General features: G+C 37.7%; 1 protein-coding gene and 1 non-coding gene across 3 annotated transcripts in view; one reads left to right on the forward strand and one right to left on the reverse strand.

Annotated features, from left to right (window-relative positions):
- GABRG3 (gamma-aminobutyric acid type A receptor subunit gamma3) overlaps positions 1–18444 on the forward strand; it is a 794189-nt gene that overhangs the window by 678717 nt on the left and 97028 nt on the right. The gene's annotated exons all lie outside the window — the stretch shown is intronic.
- LOC136147540 (U6 spliceosomal RNA) lies at positions 9306–9412 on the reverse strand. The gene has a single exon (XR_010659213.1). It is a non-coding gene; the product is annotated as a U6 spliceosomal RNA (small nuclear RNA).

Consider the following 18444-nt stretch of genomic DNA (forward strand, 5'->3'; position numbering starts at 1 on the left):
GAAGAAAAGCCATGATGAAGCTAGACAGCATATCAAAAAGCCAAGACATTACTTTGCCAACAAAGGTCCATCTAGTCAAAGCTATGTTTTTTCCAGTAGTCAGTTATGGATGTGAGAGTTGGACTATAAAGAAAGCTGAGCACTGAAGAATTGATGCTATTGAACTGTGGTGTTGGAGAAGACTCTTGAGAGTTCCTTGGACTGCAAGGAAATCAAACCAGTTAATCCTAAAGGAAATTAGTCCTGAATATTCATTGGAAGGACTGGTTCTGAAGCTGAAGTTCCAATACTTTGGCCACCTGATGTGAATAACTGACTCATTAGAAAAGACCCTGATGCTGGGATAGATTGAAAGCAGGAGGAGAAGGGGATGACAGAGGATGAGTTGGTTAGATAGCCTCACCGACGCTATGGACATGAGTTTGAACAAGCTCCAGGATTTTGTGATAGCCAGGGAATACTGGTGTGCTCCAGTCCTTTGGGTCACAAAGAGTCACAAGTGAGCAACTGAACTGAACTGATAGTCAGAGGAAGTAACAGGAAATCAACTCTACACTACATTCAATTTTTAACCTTGATACTGAAAAGGGGTTTAAGAAAGCAAGGAAAATGTCTCTGAGGAGCAGAATAGAGCCTTAACATCCTTCAGTATGGGGGAAAAAATTATCATTGAGAGGTACCAGAAGAAGAGAAATGAACACCCCAAGGTCTCAGATAGAATTCCTAAAGGATTATCTCCAGAACAAACGTGAAATAGATAAGAAACAAACTTCTCAAATTACAACTCAGCCTTGAATTACCCTAATCCATGACCACGTTGAAGTGATTAGCCCAAAACTTGTTGATCAAAAATAAAAGAATGAATTACCTTTGAAGTACGATATTAAAAAATACTATTTTCAGTACAAAGTGTGTGCCGTTGTCAAATAAGCAAAACCCATAGGAAAAATAATAGGGTACAGACACAGTTCCACAGGTCATTAAGACACTGGAGTTAACTATCAAAGACTTTACTATGGAAATAACTAATATTTTTAAGAGAAAAGAAAAGACTATAAGTGAAAATACAGGTAATGTCACCAGAAAACAACTTTAAATGGTACATATACACCATGGAATATTACTCAGCCATTAAAAAGAATTCATTTGAGTCAGTTATAATGAGATGGATGAAACTGGAGCCCATTATACAGAGTGAAGTAAGCCAGAAAGATAAAGAACATTACAGTATACTAACACATATATACGGAATTTAGAAAGATGGTAACAATAACCCTATATGCAAAACAGAAAAACAGACACAGAAGTACAGAACAGACTTTTGAACTCTGTGGGAGAAGGTGAGGGTGGGATGTTTTGAAAGAACAGCATATATATTATCTATGGTGAAACAGATCACCAGCCCAGGTGGGATGCATGAGACAAGTGCTCGGGCCTGGTGCACTGGGAAGACCCAGAGGAATCGGGTGGAGAGGGAGGTGGGAGGGGGGATCGGGATGGGGAATACGTGTAACTCTATGGCTGATTCATATCAATGTATGACAAAACCCACTGAAATGTTGTGAAGTAATTAGCCTCCAACTAATAAAAAAAATTAAAAAATAAAAACATTCCAATAGATTTTTTTAATATCAAAAAGTTTTTTGCTTAAAACACCTCACATTTATTATCTTTGTTTTTAATTTATTTTTTATTGAAGGATAATTGCTTTACAGAATTTTGCTCTTTTCTGTCAAACCTCAACATGAATCAGCCATAGATATACATATATCCCCTCCTTTTTGAAACTCCTTCCCATCTCCCTCCCCATGTCACCCTTTGGGGTGACACAGAGACCCTGTTTGAGTGTCCTGAGTCATACAACAAATTCCCATTGGCTATCTGTTTTACATATGGTAATGCAAGTTTCCATGTTACTCTTTTCGTACAACTCACCCTCTCCTCCACTTTCCCCTTGTCCATAAGTCTATTCTCTATGTCTGTTTCTCTGTTGCTGCCCTGTAAATAAGTTCTTCAGTACCATTCTTCTAGATTCCATATATATGTTAGAATATGATATTTATCTTTCTGACTCACTTCACTCTGTATAATAGGCTCTAGGTTCATCCATCTCACCAGTACTGAGGCAAATGCCACCATTTTTATGGCTGAGTAATATTCTACTGTGTATATGTACCACATATACATTTCTTTATCCATTTCTTTATCCATTCATCTGTCGATGGACATCTAGGTTGCTTCCACATTCTAGCTATTGTAAATAGTGCTGCAATGAACAATGAGATACATGTGTCTTTTTCAATTTTTGTTTCCTCAGGGTATATGCCTAGGAGTGGGATTGCTGGGTCATATGTTGGTTTTACTTCTAGTTTTTTTAAGGAATCCCCATACCGTCTTCCCTTATAACTTCCTTCGTAACTCAGTCTTCATACTGTCTTCCCTCGTAGCTCAGTCAGTAAAGAATCTGTCTGCAACTCAGGAGACTCACGTTCAATTCCTGGGTTGGGAAGATCCCCTGGAGAAGGAAATGGCAACCCACTCCAGTATTCTTGCCTAGAGAATCCCAAGGACAGAGAAGCGTGGCCATGGGGTCACAAGATTTGGACACAACTTAGCGACTACACCACCACCACCACCACCATACTGTCTTCAAGAATTTTAATTACAAATACAAAAGATAGGGGAGTTCCAAGAAGGTTGAGGAGTGGGTGTATGTGGAGTGCATCTCTCTCCATGACTGCATCAGAAATACATCTCTACTTGGAGCAATACTCACAGAACACTGGCTGAACACTACCAGGAGACCTGATCACCAGAAAGGACCATATAGATCCACATGTAACTGAGTAGGAAGGAGGAGAGAAAGCAGCACCTGATTTGCACCCTGGGGTGAAGAAGGGAAGCATTTGAGACTGTCAAAAGAGAATGAAGCAGCTGATCTGTGAGTCTGGATAAAGTGAGAACCACACGATCCATGTACATGCCCAACATACCCTGGACTGGGATGCATGCTCATTGCTGTGCATGGGCCTGGGAGGGAGCCTATGAATTGGAAAGCAATCCCAAAATAAGCACTGCTACCAGCTGTGGGAAGACAGCCTGAGGGAAGAGGAGGGAGGAAATATGTGAGATGGAATGCCTTTGGAGGAAAACTAGACTGCCATGGAAGCAGGGCACTGCTGTTGAGTCACATGCAGGGAGTGGAACCACCCCTGTAGCCTCTCTCTCCCCACATGCCATCAGCTGCCATTGGAAGGTCTTGTCAGCCCTGCACATTGAGTGCCTGCCGCTGGAGACAAGAAAAAGTCTCCCAGTAGGGCAATATCTCTTGCACCCATGGCCATTGAGTTCCCTGCTCACCTGGCTCCACGGGTGTTCCCCAGATTTAAGCAGTTATGCCATCTCCACACCCTGTCCCTACTGAAGCAGACCCAAGTCCTCCAGGGCAGCCTCAGAAACAGACTCTTGTGAGTGGCCCACATGCAGAGGTGAACTGGTTTTCATGTGAAACATATAACTGTAAATGTAAGTAACTGGCTTTTTATCATTTTATTGGGGACACGTTGCTAAATACACAAATGCACACTCTATCCAGTTGCATCCTGGCTATGATTCTGTACTGACTTTACCTGTTGTCAGATCTTTGTAATCTAGATAGATTGATCGAAAATAAAAACTGCTCAAAGTTCAAAAAAGAAAAAGGAAAAAAAAGCACAGTGTGTGTCCCACAAAAGAAAATGCTCTACTTCTGATACCTATGGACATTGAGGGTAAGCAAATGAGGGAACAGCACCAGATGCCCTCACAGAGCCTACAGTGGGCCCAGAACCCAGCACCCACCCCAGCACTGAAGGGCCTCCGAGCAGGCATAGGGAGACTGTGGCTCATGGTGGGAACAGGAAACAGAGCTGAGACCCTGGGAAAGCATTTATTATTATTTTTATGCTTTGATTCATTATGGTTTTGGTTCTGTTTTCTTTTCTTTTCTTTTCAGTTTTTATTTTATTTTATTTTTAATTAATTAATTAATTTTACTTTACCACATTGTATTGGTTTTGCCATACATTGACTTGACTCCACCATGGGTGTACATGTGTTCCCTATCCTGAACAATCCTCCCACCTCCCTCCCCATCCAATCCCTCTGGGTCATCCAAGTACACCAGCTCCAAGCACCCTGTATCATACATCAAACCTGGACTGGCGATTCATTTCACATATGATAATTTACATGTTTCAATGTCATTCTCCCATATCATCTTACCCTCGCCCTCTCCCACAGAGTTCAAAAGACTGTTCAATACATCTGTGTCTCTCTTGCTGTCTTGCATACAGGGTTATCATTACCATCTTTCTAAATTCCATATATATGTATTAGTTAACTGTATTGATGTTTTTCTTTCTGGCTTACTTCACTCTGTATAATAGGCTCCAGTTTCATCCACCTCATTAGAGCTGATTTAAATGTATTCTTTTTAATGGCTGAGTAATATTCCATAGTGTATATGTACCACAGCTTTCTTATCCATTCATCTGCTGATGAGCATCTAGTTTGCTTCCATGTTCTGGCTATTATAAACAATGCTACGATGAATATTGGAGTACACGTGTCTCTCAATTCTGGTTTCCTCAGCATGTATGCCCAGCAGCGGGATTGCTGGGTCATAAGGCAGTTCTATTTCCAGTTTTTTAAGGAATCTGCACACTGTTCTCCATAGTGGCTGTACTAGTTTGCATTCCCACCAACAGTGTAAGAGGGTTCCCTTTTCTCCACACCCTCTCCAGCATTTATTGCTTGTAGACTTTTGGATAGCAGCCATTCTGACTGGCATGTAATGGTACCTCATTGTGGTTTTGATTTGCATTTCTCTGATAATGAGTGATGTTGAGCATCTTTTCATGTGTTTGTTAGCCATCTGTATGTCTTCTTTGGAGAAATGTCTGTTTAGTTCTTTGGCCCATTTTTTGAGTGGGTCTTTTATTTTTCTGGAATTGAGCTGCAGAAGTTGCTTGTATATTTTTGAGATTAATTCTTTGTCCATTGTTTCATTAGCTATTATTTTCTCCCATTCTGAAGGCTGTCTTTTCACCTTGCTTATAGTTTCCTTTGTTGTGCAGAAGCTTTTAATTTTAATTAGGTCCCATTTGTTTATTTTTGCTTTTATTTCCAATATTCTGGGAGGTGGGTCATAGAGGATCATGCTGTGGTTAATGTCGGAGAGTGTTTTGCTATGTTTTCCTCTAGGAGTTTTATAGTTTCTGGTCTTACATTTAGATCTTTAATCCATTTTGAGTTTATTTTTGTGTATGGTGTTAGGTTTTCTAGTTTCATTCTTTTACAAGTGGTTGACCAGTATTCCCAGCACCACTTGTTAAAGAGATTTTCTTTTCTCCATTGTGTATTCTTGCCTCCTTTGTCAAAGATAAGGTGTCCATGGGTGTGTGGATTTATCTCCAGGCTTTCTATTTGGTTCCATTGATCTATATTTCTGTCTTTGTGCCAGTATCACACTGTCTTGGCTTGTGATAGACAGTGTCTATCACACTGTCAAAGCCACAGACTGTGGCTTTGTAGTAGAGACTGAAGTCAGGCAGGTTGACTCCTCCAGTTCCATTCTTCTTCCTCAAGATTGCTTTGGCTATTCGAGGTTTTTTGTATTTCCATACAAATTGTGAAATTATTTGTTCTAGTTCTGTGAAAAATACCGTTACCGTTAGTAGCTTGATAGGGATTGCATTGAATCTATAGATTGCTTTGGATACTATACTCATTTTCACTATATTGATTCTTCCCATCCATGAGCACGGTATATTTCTCCATCTATTTGTGTCCTCTTTGATTTCTCTCATCAGTGTTTTACAGTTTTCTATATATATGTCTTTTGTTTCTTTAGGTAGATTTATTCGTAAGTATTTTATTCTTTTCGTTGCAATGGTGAATGGAATTGTTTCCTTAATTTCTATTTCTGTTTTCTCATTGTTAGAGTATAAGAATGCAAGGGATTTCTGTATGTTAATTTTATATCCTGCAACTTTACTATATTCATTGTTTAGCTCTAGTAATTTTCTAGTGGAGTCTTTAGGGTTTTCTATGTAGAGGATCATGTCATCTGCAAACAGTGAGAGTTTTTTTCTTCTTTTCCTATCTGGATTCCTTTTATTTCTTTTTCTGCTCTGATTGCTGTGGCCAACACTTCCAAAACTCTGTTGAATAGTGGTGGTGAGTGTGGGCACCCTTGCCTTGTTCTTGACTTTAGGGGAAATGCTTTCAATTTTTCACCATTGAGGATAAAGTTTGTTGAGGGTTTGTCATATATAGCTTTTATTATGTTGAGGTATATTCCTTCTCTTCCTGCTTTCTCGGTTTTTTTTTTTTTTTAATCATAAATGGATGTTGAATTTTGTCAAAGGCTTTCTCAGCATCTAATGAGATAATCACATGGTTTTTATTTTTCAATTTGTTAATGTGGTGTATTACATTGATTGACTTATGGATATTGAAGAATCCTTGCATCCCCAGGATAAAGCCCACTTGGTCATGATGTATGATCTTTTTAATATGTTGTTGGATTATGTTTGCTAGAATCTGGCTAAGGATTTTGCATCTATGTTCATCAGTGATATTGGCCTATAGTTTTCTTTTCTTTTTTTTTGTGGCATCTTTATCACGTTTTGGTATTAAGGTGATGGTGGCCTCATAAAATGAGTTTGGAAGTTTACATTCCTCTGCAATTTTCTGGAAGAGTTTGAGCAGGATAGGTGTTAGTTCTTCTCTAAATTTTTGGTAGCATTCAGCTGTGAAGCCGTCTGGTCCTGGGTTTTTCCTTGTTGGAAGATTTCTGATTATAGTTTCCATTTCCATGCTTGTGATGGTCTGTTGAGATTTTCTATTTCTTCCTGGTTCAATTTTGGAAAGTTGTACTTTTCTAAGAATTTGTCCATTTCTTCCAAGTTGTCCATTTTGTTTGCATATAGTTGCTGATAACAGTCTCTTATGATCCTTTGTGTTTCTGTGTTGTTTGTTGTCATCTCTCCATTTTCATTTCTGATTTTGTTGATTCAATTTTTCTCTCTTTGTTTCTTGATGAGTCTGGCTGATGGTTTGTCAATTTTATGTACCTTCTCAAAGAACCAGCTTTGGGTTTTGTTCATTTTTGCTATGGTCTCTTTTGCTTTTTTGCATTTATTTCTGCCCTAATTTTTTTAAGATTTCTTTCCTTCTACTAACCCTTGAGTTCATAATTTCTTCCTTTTCAAGTTGCTTTAGGTGTAGAGTTAGGTTATTTATTTGACTTTTTTCTTGTTTCTTGAGGTAAGCCTGTATTGCTATGAACCTTCCCCTTAGCACTGCTTTTACAGTGTCCCATAGATTTTGGGTTGTTGTGTTTTCATCTTCACTCGTTTCTATGCATATTTTGATTTCTTTCTTTTTTTTTTTTTTTCTTCTGTGATTTGTTGGTCATTCAGCAGAGTGTTGTTCAGCCTCCATATGTTTGCCTTTTTAATAGTTTTTCTCCTGTAATTGACATCTAATGTTACTGCACTGTGGTCAGAAAAGATGCTTGGAATGATTTCAATTTTTTTGAATTTACCAAGGTTAGATTTATGGCCCAGGATGTGATCTATCCTGGAGAAGGTTCCTTGTGCACCTGAGAAAAAGGTGAAATTCATTGTTTGTGGGTGAAATGTCCCATAGATATCAATTAGGTCTAACTGGTCTATTGTATCATTTAAAGTTTGTGTTTCCTTGTTAATTTTCTGTTTAGTTGATCTATCCATAGGTGTGAGTGGAGTATTAAAGTCTCCCACTATTATTGTGCTATTGTTAATTTCCCTTTTCATACTTGTTAGCATTTGTCTTACATATTGTGGTGCTCCTACGTTGGGTGCATATATATTTATGATTGTTATATCTTCTTCTTGGACTGATCCTTTGATCATTATGTAGTGTCCATCTTTGTCTCTTTTCACGGCCTTTTTTTAAAAGTCTATTTTATCTGCTGTGAGTATTGCTACTCCTGCTTTCTTTTGGTCTCTATTTGCATGGAATATCTTTTTCCAGCCCTTCACTTTCAGTCGTATGTGTCCCTTGTTTTGAGGTGGGTCTCTTGTAGACAACATATAGATGGGTCTTGTTTTTGTATCCATTCAGCCAGTCTTTGTCTTTTGGTTGGGCATTCAACCCATTTACATTTAAGGTAATTATTGATAAGTATGAACAATAATTTACTTATTGCCATTTACTTTATTGTTTTGAGTTTGAGTTTATGCATCCTTTCTATGTTTCCTGTCTAGAGAAGATCCTTTAGCATTTGTTGAAGTGCTGGTTTGGTGGTGCTGAATTCGCTCAGCTTTTGCTTGTCTGTAAAGCTTCTGATTTCTCCCTCATATCTGAATGAGATCCTTGCTGGGTACAGTAATCTGGGTTGTAGGTTGTTTTCTTTCATCACTTTAAGTGTGTCCTGCCATTCCCTTCTGGCCTGAAGAGTTTCTATTGAAAGATCAGCTGTTATCCTTATGGGAATCCCCTTGTGTATTATTTGTTGTTTTCCCCTTGCTGCTTTTAATATTTGTCCTTTGTGTTTGATCCTTGTTAATTTGATTAACATGTGTCTTGGGGTGTTTCACCTTGGGTTTATCCTATTTGGGACTCTCTGGGTTTCTTGGACTTGGGTGATTATTTCCTTGCCCATTGTAGGGAAGTTTTTGACTATTATCTCCTCAAGTATTTTCTCATGGTCTTTCTTTTTGTCCTCTTCTTCTGGGACTCCTATGATTCGAATGTTGGGTGTTTCACATTGTCCCAGAGGTCTCTGAGGTTGTCTTCATTTCTTTTAATTCTTTTTTCTTTTTTCCTCTTTGCTTCATTTATTCCTACCATTCTGTCCTCTACCTCACTTATCCTATCTTCTGCCTCCATTATTCTACTGTTGGTTCCCTCCAGAGTGTTTTTGATCTCATTTATTGCATTATTCATTATATATTGACTCTTTTTTATTTCTTTTAGGTCTTTGTTAAACTTCTTGATCCTTGTCTCCCGGCTATTTATCTGTAACTCCAGTTTGCTTTCAAGATTTTGGATCATTTTCACTGTCATTATTCGGAATTCTTTATCAGGTAGACTCCCTATCTCCTCCTCTTTTGTTTGCTTTGGTGGACATGTATCCTGTTCCTCTACCTGCTGGGTATTTCTCTGCCTTTTCATCTTGTTTATGTTGCTGTGTTTGGGGTGGCCTTTCTGTATTCTGGCAATTGGTGTTTCCTCTTTATTGTGGAGATTCCTCACTGTGGGTGGGGTTATATGGGGAAAATGTGGAATGCTTCACGAATTTGCGTGTCATCCTTGTGCAGGGGCCATGCTAGTTTTCTCTGTATCATTCCAATTTTAGTATATGTGCTGCCGAAGCAAGCATGGTTCTGTTTTCTTTTTTGGTTTTCTTATTTATTTTTTCTCTGTTGTTATGGTTGTTTTTTATTATTATTATTATTATTATTTAATCTTTTGGGATACTTTTAGTCACAGGTCCTAATTTTCATATACTTCTGCTTTTATTTGGTTTTCTGTTATTCTGATTTTTTGGTTTTCTTTCATTTCTTTTTCACTTTTTTCTTTGCTTTTAAAATATATGTCAGTTCAGTTCAGTCTCACAGTCATGTCTGACTCTTTGTGACCCAATTGACTGCAGCACGTCAGGCTTCCCTATTCATCACCAACTCCCAGAGCTTGCTCAACCTCATGTTCATCGAGTCGGTGATGCCATCCAACCATCTCATCTTCTGTCGTCCCCTTCTCCTCCTACATTCAATCTTTCCCAGCATGAGAGTCTTTTCTAATGAGTCAGTTCTTTGCATCAGGTGACCAAGGTGTTGGGATTTCAGCTTCAGCATCAGTCCTTTCAATGAATATGCAGAACTGATTTTCTTTAGGATTGACTGGTTTGATCTCCTTGAAGTCCAAGGAACTCTCAAAAGTCTTTTCCAGCACCACCACAGTTCAAAATCATCAATTCTTCAGGGCTCAACTTTTTTTATAGTCCAACTCTCACATCCATAATTGACTACTGGAAAAACTATATCTTTGACTAAATGGATATTTGTTAGCAAAGTAATGTCTTGGCTTTTTAATATGCTGTCTGGGTTGGTCATAGCTTTTCTTCCAAGAAGGAAGACTCTTTTAGTATCATGGCTGCAGTCACCATCTGCAGTGATTTTGGAGCCCCCACAATAAAGTCTGTACTATTTCCATTGTTTCCCCATCTATTTGCCATGAAGTGATGAGTCTGGATGCCATGGTCTTACTTTTCTGAATGTTGAGTTTTAACCCAACACTTTCACTATCTTCTTTCACTTTCAGTAAGAGGCTCTATAGTGCTTCGCTTTCTGCTATAAGGGTGGTGTCATCTGCATATCTGAGGTTATTGGTATTTCTTCTGGCAATCTTGATTCCAGCTTGCACTTCATCTAGCCAAGCATTTCACAGGATGTACTCTGCATATAGATTAAATAAACAGGGTGACAATATACAGCCTTGACGTACTTCTTTCCTGATTTGGAACCAGTCAATTCTTCCATGTTCAGTTCTAACTGTTGCTTCTTGACCTGCATACAGACTTCTAAGGAGGCAGGTAAGGTGGTCTGGTGTTCTCACCTCTTGAAGAATTTTGCACAATTTGTTGTGATCCACACAGTCAAAGGCTTTGGCATAGTCAATAAAACAGCAATAGATGTTTTTCTGGAACTCTCTTGCTTTTTTCGATGATCCAACAGATGTTGGCAATTTGATCTCTGGTTCCTCCTACTTTTCTAAATCCAGCTTGGACATCTGGAAGTTCACAGAGCATGTACTGTTGAATCCTAGCTTGGAGAATTTTGATCATTACTTTGCTAGCATGTGAGATGAGTGCAATTGTGCAACATTTTGAACATTCCTTGCCATTGCCTTTCTTTGGGATTGGAATGAAAACTGACCTTTTCCAGTCCTGTGGACACTGCTGAATTTTCCCAATTTGCCAGCATAGTGTGTGCAGCATTTTAATAGAATCATCGTTTAGGATTTGAGATAGCTCCACTGGAATTCCATCATCACTACTAGCTTTCCTTGTCATAATGCTTCCTAAGGCCCACTTGATTTCACATTCCAAGATGGCTGGCTCTAGGTGAGTGATCACATCAGAGTGGTTATCTGGGTCATGAAGATCTTTTTTTTTTTTTTTTTTGGTATAGTTCTGTGTATTTTTGCCACCTCTTCTTAATATCTTCTGCTTCTGTTAGTTCCATACAATTTCTGTCCTTTATTGTGCCCATCTTTGCATGAAATGTTCCCTTGGTATGAGATCTCTAGTCTTTCCCATTCTATTGTTTTCCTCTGTTTTTTGCATTGATCACTGAGGAAGGCTTCCTTTTCTCTCCTTGTTATTCTTTGAGACTCTGCATTCAGATGAGTATATCTTTCCTTTTCTCCTTTGCCTTTCACTTCTCTTGTTTTCTCAGCTACTTGTAAGGTCTCCTCAGACAGCCATTTTGCCCTTTGCATTTCTTTTTCATGGGGATGGTCTTGATCACTGCCTCCTGTACAATGTCACCCACCTCTGTCCATAGTTCTTCAGGCACTCTATCACATCTAATCCTTTGAATCTATTTGTCACTTCTACTGTATACATATAAGGGATTTGATTTAGGTTATACCTGAATGTTCTGATGGTTTTTCCTACTTTCTTCAATTTAAGTCTGAATTTGGCAACAACGAGTTCATAAGGAGTTCATGATCTGAGTCACAGTCAGCTTCTGTTCTTGTTTTTGTTGACTGTCAGACTTTCGAGAGACCCTTGGACTGCAAGGAGATCCACAGTCCATCCTAAAGGAGATCAGTCCTGAGTGTTCATTGGAAGGACTGACGTTGAAGCTGAAACTCCAGCACTTTGGCCACCTGATGCAAAGAACTGACTCATTGGAAAAGACCCTGATGTTGGGAAAGATTGAAGGCAGGAGGCGAAGGGGACAACAGAGAATGAGATGGTTGGATGGCATCACCGACTCGATGGATATGAGTTTGGGTAAACTCCGGGAGTTGGTGATAGACAGGGAGGCCTGGCGTGCTGCAGTCCATGGGGTCACAAAGAGTTGTAAACGACTGAGTGACTGAACTGAACTGAGTGTCAGAGCTTCTCCATCTTTGACTACAAAGAATGTAATCAGTCTGATTTTGTTATTGACCATCTGGTAATGTCCAGATGTAGAGTCTTCTCTTGTGTCATTGGAAGAGGGTGTTTGCTATCACCAGTGCATTCTCTTGGCAAAACTCTGTTAGCCTTTGCCCTGCTTCATTTTATACTCTAAGGCCAATTTTGCCTGTTCTTCCAGGTATCTCTTGATTTCCTACTTTTGCATTTCAGTCCCCTATAATGAAAAGGACATCTTTTTGGGGTGTTAGTTGTAGAAGGTCTTGTAGGTCTTCATAGAACCATTCTACTTCAGTTTCTTCACCTTTCCTGATTGGGGCATAGACTTGGATTACTGTGATACTGAATGGTTTGCCTTGGAAACAAACAGAGATCATCCTGTCATTTTTGAGATTGCGCCCAAGAACTGCATTTTGGATTCTTCTATTAATTATGACTAAAATATATATAGATCCTTTAAATATAGTTTTAACTTTGCTTCTCTGTTGTTCTTTTTTTTTTTCTTACCATTTTCATGTTTTCATTTTCTTTGCTTTATTTTTCAGTTGGCACTCTGCTTCAGTTTTTTATTTTCTGTTTAATTCTGCTTTTTTTAATTCATGGATTTCTTCTTTTATTTTGTTTTTTTGTTTGTTTGGCTGCTGTCTTGTACTTTGCTTTCTTTGCTTCTGTTTTGACTTCTTGTGTGTGTGTGTGTATTCCTTTGTTCTTGTTTCTCTTTGTTTGATTTTACTTTTATCATGTGTCTTTTTTAAGTCTTTTTTCTTTTGTTGTTGTTTTGTTTTCCTTTTTTTAAAGCAATTCCCCTTTATTGCTGTGATGAATGATTTGTGGTGTCTTGGTTCCCAGACCAAAGTTCAGGCCTGAGACTCTAGGGTGAGAACAAGTCCAGGACAGTGGACAGTCAGATAAGTCTTGGCCCCTGGGAATATAAACTGGTGACAGCTCCCATTACACCATCAAAATCAATGTCGTGACTCCACCCAACTGCCTGGAGCACACAGTGCCAGATTGCTATGCCAAACCACAAGCAAGACAGGTACACAAACCCTATCATTAGCCAACAGTCCTAATAAGGTCATACTAAGCCCATAGATACCCCAAAGTACACCTCTGACATGTCCCTGCCCATCACTGGAAAAAATTCAGGTCCACCCACCAGAACACAGGAACCAATCCCTCCCACCATGAAACTTTCACAAGAAACTAGACCAACCTCACTCAATGAGGGCAGAGACCAGAAACAAGATAAATAACTCTGCAGCCTGAGAAAATGAGAGATCTGTAACACAATAAGCTAGACAAAATAAAAAGATATATCATTAGGATGGCATGAAGTGTTAGTTGCTCATTCACATCCAACTCTTTGCAATCCCATGGACTATATAATATAGCCTTCCAGGTACCTGCGTCCATGGAATTCTTGAGGCAAGAATACTGGAGTGGGTTGCCATTCCCTTCTTTAGGGGAACTTCTCAATCCAGGGATTGAAAAAGTGTCTCCAGCATTGCAGGCAGATTTCTTTACCATCTGAGCCACCAGGAAAGTCCTCATTGGGATAAAGAAGGAAGACAAAAACCCACAAGACCAAATAAATAAAGGGTAAATAGGCAATATATCTGAAAATGAATTCAGAGTAATGATAATAAAAATTATCCAAAATCTTGAAAATAGAATGGAAAAAATGCAAGAAACATTTAATAATTGTCTAGAAGAATTATAGAATAAGCAAACAATGATGATTCACACAATAACTGAAATTGAAACTACTCTAGGAAGAATCAATAGAAGAATACACTGAGGCAGAAGAACAGTTAAGTGAGCTGGAAGACAGAATGGTGGAAATAACTGCTAAGGAGCAGAGTAAAGGAAAATGAATGAAAAGAATTTTGGACAGTCTCACAGACCTCTGGAGCAATATCAAATGCATCAACATTTGAATTATGGGGATCCCAGAAGAAGAAAATGAGAAGAGTTTGAGAAAATATTCAGAGAGATTATAGTTGAAAGGTTTCTTAACGTGGGAAAGAAAATAACCAAATTCAGGAAGTACAGAATCTCATACAGGAGAAACCCAAGAGAAATATTAAACACAAAGAAAAAAATATTAAAATCAGCAAAGGAAAAGCAACAAATAACATACAAGATAATCTGCATAAGGCTGAAAGCTGATCTTTTAGCAGAAACTCTGTATGTCAGAAAAGAATGGTAAATTTTCAAAGCAATGAAAGAGGAAAAAACCTACAACCAAGATTACCAAGAGAGGATCCCTTTCAGATTCAACAGAGAAATCAAGAGCTTTAAAGATGTTTCAAGAGAATTTATGGGAATTCAGCACCACCAAACCAACTATACAACAAATCCTAAAGGAAATTCTCTAGGCAGGTAAAACAAGAGAATAAAAAGACTTACAAAAACAAACCAAAAACAATTAAGAAAATTAATAGGAACATACATATTTATAATCATCTTAAATATAAATGGATATTATGCTCCAACCAAAAGACAAAGACTGCCTAAATGTAGTCTCTAATCGACCCACTTCAGACCTCAGGAGACATAGAAACTGAAAGTGAAGGGATAAAAGACCATATTCCATGCAAATTGAAATCAAAAGGAAACTGAGGTAGCAATACTCTTATTAGAAAAAATAGAATTTAAAATAAAGAATATTAAGAGACAAGGATGGACACTATATAATGATCAAAAGATCAATCCAAGAAAAAGACATAACAATCGTAAATATTATGCAAACAACAAAGGATCACCTCAATACATACAACAAATTCTAACAGCCACGAAAGGGAAAAATGACAGCAACACAATAAGAGTGGGAGACACTAACATTTTACTTAATCAATGGACAGATTACTCAGACAGAAAATTATATGATGAAAAGACAGTCTCCTCAATAAGTAGACTGCTGCATATAAAAGAATGGAAATAGAACACTTTCTAACACCATACACAAAAATAGTGAAAACAGACTAAAGATCTAAACGTAAGGCCATCCATGGGCTTCCCTTGTGACTCAGTTGGCAAAGAATACGTCTGCAATATGGAGAACCTGGGTTCGATCCTTGGGTTGGGAAGATCCCCTGGAGAAGGGAAAGGCTATCCACGCCAGTATTCTGACCTGGAGAATTCTATGGACTGTGTAGTCTGTGGGGCAAAGAGCCATCTATATAAAACCCTTATAGGAAAACACTGGCAGAACACTCTTCAACATAAATCACAACAAGATCTTTTTGACCCAGCTCTTAGCTTAAAGGAAGTGAAAACAAAAATAAAACACATGGGACTTATTTAATCATAAGCCTTTTGAAGAGCAAAGGAAACCACAAACATGAAAAGACAACCCTCGGTATGGGAGCTAATAACTGCAAATGAAGCAACTGACAAAGGATTAATATACAAAATATACAGAAAGCTCATGCAGCTCAATATTAGGAAAACAAATAACTCAATCAGAAAATGGTTGAAAGACCTAAGCAGACATTTCTCCAAAGACATAAGATGGCCAACAAATACATGAAAAGATGATCAATATCACTCATTATTAGAGAAATGCAAATCAAAACTACAATGAAGCATCACCTCACACTGATCAGAATGGCTATCATAAAAAAAAAAAAAAAAAAACTAAAAAAAAAAATGCTGGAGAAGATGTGGAGGAAAGGAAACCCTCTTTACTATTGGTGAGAATATATATTGATACAACCACTATGGAGAACAGTATGAAGGTTCCTTTGGAAACTAGAAATAAAACTCCCATATGACCCAGAAATGCCATGTAGAAAAATGGTACGATGAACCTATTTGTAGAACAGAAATAAAGATACAGACATAGAAAAGGGACTTGTGGTCACAGCAGGGCAAGGAGAGGCTGTGATGAACTGAGAGAGTACCATTGCATATATACACTACCACATGTAAGATATATAGCTAATGGGAAGCTCCTATGTAACAGAGGGAGCTCAACTTGGTGCTCTGGGATGACCTAGAGGGGTTGGATGGGGGTGAGAGGGAAGCTCAAATGGCAGGGGATATAAGTATACTTACAGTTGATTCATGTTGTATACCATAAACAAATACAACACTGTGAAGCAATTATCCTCTAATTAAAAATAATTAAAAATATACTTTGTCATATAAAAGTGGATTAAAGAAAAAATATGACTAACCACAAAGTGGTTAGATAGAAAATAATCAAAACAAGAAAAATTAGAGACAAAACAATAAATATGTTGAGGGCAAAAATTATATGGAATATGGCATACATTTCTAATATAAATGTAATTGATAAGGAAAAAAATTGAAATTAGAATCCCCAAAATGTAGGCCATAGAGAATTGGTTAGATGCAATATCTGAATAAATAATGTCTTAAAATTATCCTAGATAACTGAAAACATGAAATCACACACTTAAGAATACTTGTGAACTCCAAAGAAAACCTCTGAACTTCTAAAGACTGAAGGCAGAAAGTATGTCTTTTAACATCTTGAGAAAAAAAGACACATTACTTTCATAGGAACAACATTGACACAGACATCTGACTCCTCACCAGAAATCATAGAAACCAAAAGACAATAGAGAAAATTAAGACAAGAGAAACAGAGATGATTTTGTGATCACTATAACAAGTTTCTTCTGTCTCTTGTATAAAACCTCTAAGAAATTTGCATGCTAGTCTATTTCTTTGCCATACCAAGGCTACACATGCAGTCCATTTGAACCTTGGTCCAATTGTCTAAAATTTCTTGGACAGGACACACAGCATTTTTTTATCCTAAGAATGAAGACATCTATAGCAAGCTATATGAAATTGAGCTAGGTACCTGAAATACACTCTACAATGGACATACTTAGGACAAGCTTAGGGCATGCCTAGAACATACTTAGAAGTGGTTCTGTAGTATAGGCAGTTTTAGCAAAAGTCTCCAGATTTGAAGAGATCATTGGTAGCCTAGATCCATAATTAACCAAACTAGAAGCTTTTCCTTGGTGCCTCGTTTATTTGTATTTTTTAAAGAGGTAAAATTAATTTTAATGAGATACTGAATTCACTCAATATATATAAAGTAGTATTTCAACACCCAATGAACATAAAAATTATTAATGAGATATTTTACATTTTTTTTCATATTAAGTCTCTGAAAGCAGGTGTGTTAGTGACACAGTATATCCCACTTTAGACCCACAATACTTTGAGCCAGTACCTATTTTATTACAAAGCCCCAAACAACCCCTCTCAGAGAATAAATTTGTTATAGTCAAAGTAATCATGGGAAAGAGCTGTTTTTCCATGACCATGGCAAAAGCCACACAGCTTGATGTGAATATCTAACACTTTTTAAGTTTATTTAAGCTTTAAGCTTAGCAGGTTCTGTAAGTAATTCTCTAAACTACAAGCAAAGTATTCTGTATATGAAGTTTTATAAATGGTCTGTGTTCAATAAGTTGTTCATGTTCCCACCAATTTTTAAAAAGTGTTTTCTCTGGTGGAGTTCATGGTGAAGAGTGAGTAGAGATTAAGAGCACTAGACTCACATTGTCTAGGTCTTACTGCTTTGGCACCACTCACCTGCTATCTGTCCTTGATCAGCTTCTGTAATCCACCCATGAAGGACATTACCTTCTCCTTTATATGGCTGTTGCAAATTTAAGTGAATGAACATGTAAAGCACATAATTGCCAGTGAAATATATATGTGTGTGTGTGTGTGTATACATACATGCATACATATATATATATATATACACACACACACTCACACATTATCTATTATTATTGCCTTTATATGCTCCTTGTGAGGGAGAACTGTGAAATTTACACATTGGCTTTTATTTAATAAATGATCCATTAAGTTGGCTGTTAGGATTTTATTCAGTGAGACGTGCTTCTACAGAGTAAAATTTGTGAGATTTATATCTTGAATGCAAAATGGAATGTACATATTTAAAATAGCCCCAATAGAAGAAACTCTTAAAGTGGGTTCTTCTTCACTTTTTGTCATATTTGTCGAGGTGAAATGTGAGCAATAAATCCATTTGACTTTTAGAGTCATAACTTTATTTTATTTTATTTTTTTTTATATTTTTTTAAATTTTTTTATTTTATTTTTCAGTGGGTTTTGTCATACATTGATATGAATCAGCCATAGAGTTACACGTATTCCCCATCCCGGTCCCCCATCCCACCTCCCTCTCCACCCGATTCCTCTGGATCTTCCCAGCCCAACAGGCCCGAGCACTTGACTCATGC

The sequence above is a fragment of the Muntiacus reevesi genome, chromosome 15 (assembly GCF_963930625.1).
Source record: "Muntiacus reevesi chromosome 15, mMunRee1.1, whole genome shotgun sequence".
In the NCBI taxonomy this organism is placed as follows: Eukaryota; Metazoa; Chordata; class Mammalia; order Artiodactyla; family Cervidae; genus Muntiacus; species Muntiacus reevesi.